This window comes from Arachis ipaensis, chromosome B09, assembly GCF_000816755.2.
Source record: "Arachis ipaensis cultivar K30076 chromosome B09, Araip1.1, whole genome shotgun sequence".
Taxonomy (NCBI): Eukaryota; Viridiplantae; Streptophyta; class Magnoliopsida; order Fabales; family Fabaceae; genus Arachis; species Arachis ipaensis.
Genome location: NC_029793.2, coordinates 13358129 through 13358921, shown reverse-complemented (window position 1 = coordinate 13358921; position 793 = coordinate 13358129).

Below are 793 nucleotides of genomic sequence, written 5' to 3'. Positions count from 1 at the left end.
CTCTCATCATCCCCTCCTCCACCGCCACGTCGGGCTCAGCCTCGGCCACGACCTTTGCCTCCACGCAGGCCACGACCCCTCCTACCTCGCCTACCACGACCCCTCTCCTCCATCACATCAATGGCCTCCTCCAGTTAAACTCACTCACGCTGGCTAGGTCGTGTCCCAACACGCTGCCTCCGAGCAACCCTACGATTGTCTGGAACATCAGGCAGCTGGTCCATGTCTGGGACTCGTCTGGGACCTCACTCTATCGCCTAAGCTGGTATCGCATCTGCCCTAGGGTCACCTAGGATGAGCTCAAGCAATAAGAACCTCCTGCCGTGCTGATACCACCAATCAAGGTACTCATGAGAAGGTCTTGGATCCGCGACAACGTCAAACTGTAGCACGTGATGTGCCTTGTTGGCCCAATGAATGTGCAAACTCTGTAGTGTCAATGAAAACCAACGATCTCTGCCCCTCCCATTCTTTGACATCAGGAAATCTATGTTCAGGGCAGCACGAGGCCTACCCTGAACCCCACCAAACTGAGGAAGCACCCGATCTACTGGATGCCACTCAATGACAGTGAAATAGATCAACACTGTCGCAGCCCTCCACAACATAGTTATCAAAATCGAACCGGTGATCGAACCGATCAGGCTACTGAGTTATTGGGTTACTAGTTCAACCGGTGGGTTACTGTCGAACCGATTAACCCGGTCACTAGTCAGGCTACTGGGACACTGGATCATTGCTCACATACAGTTGTTTTCATGTGAAGTTGATATTTAACAACCGTTAGATGATT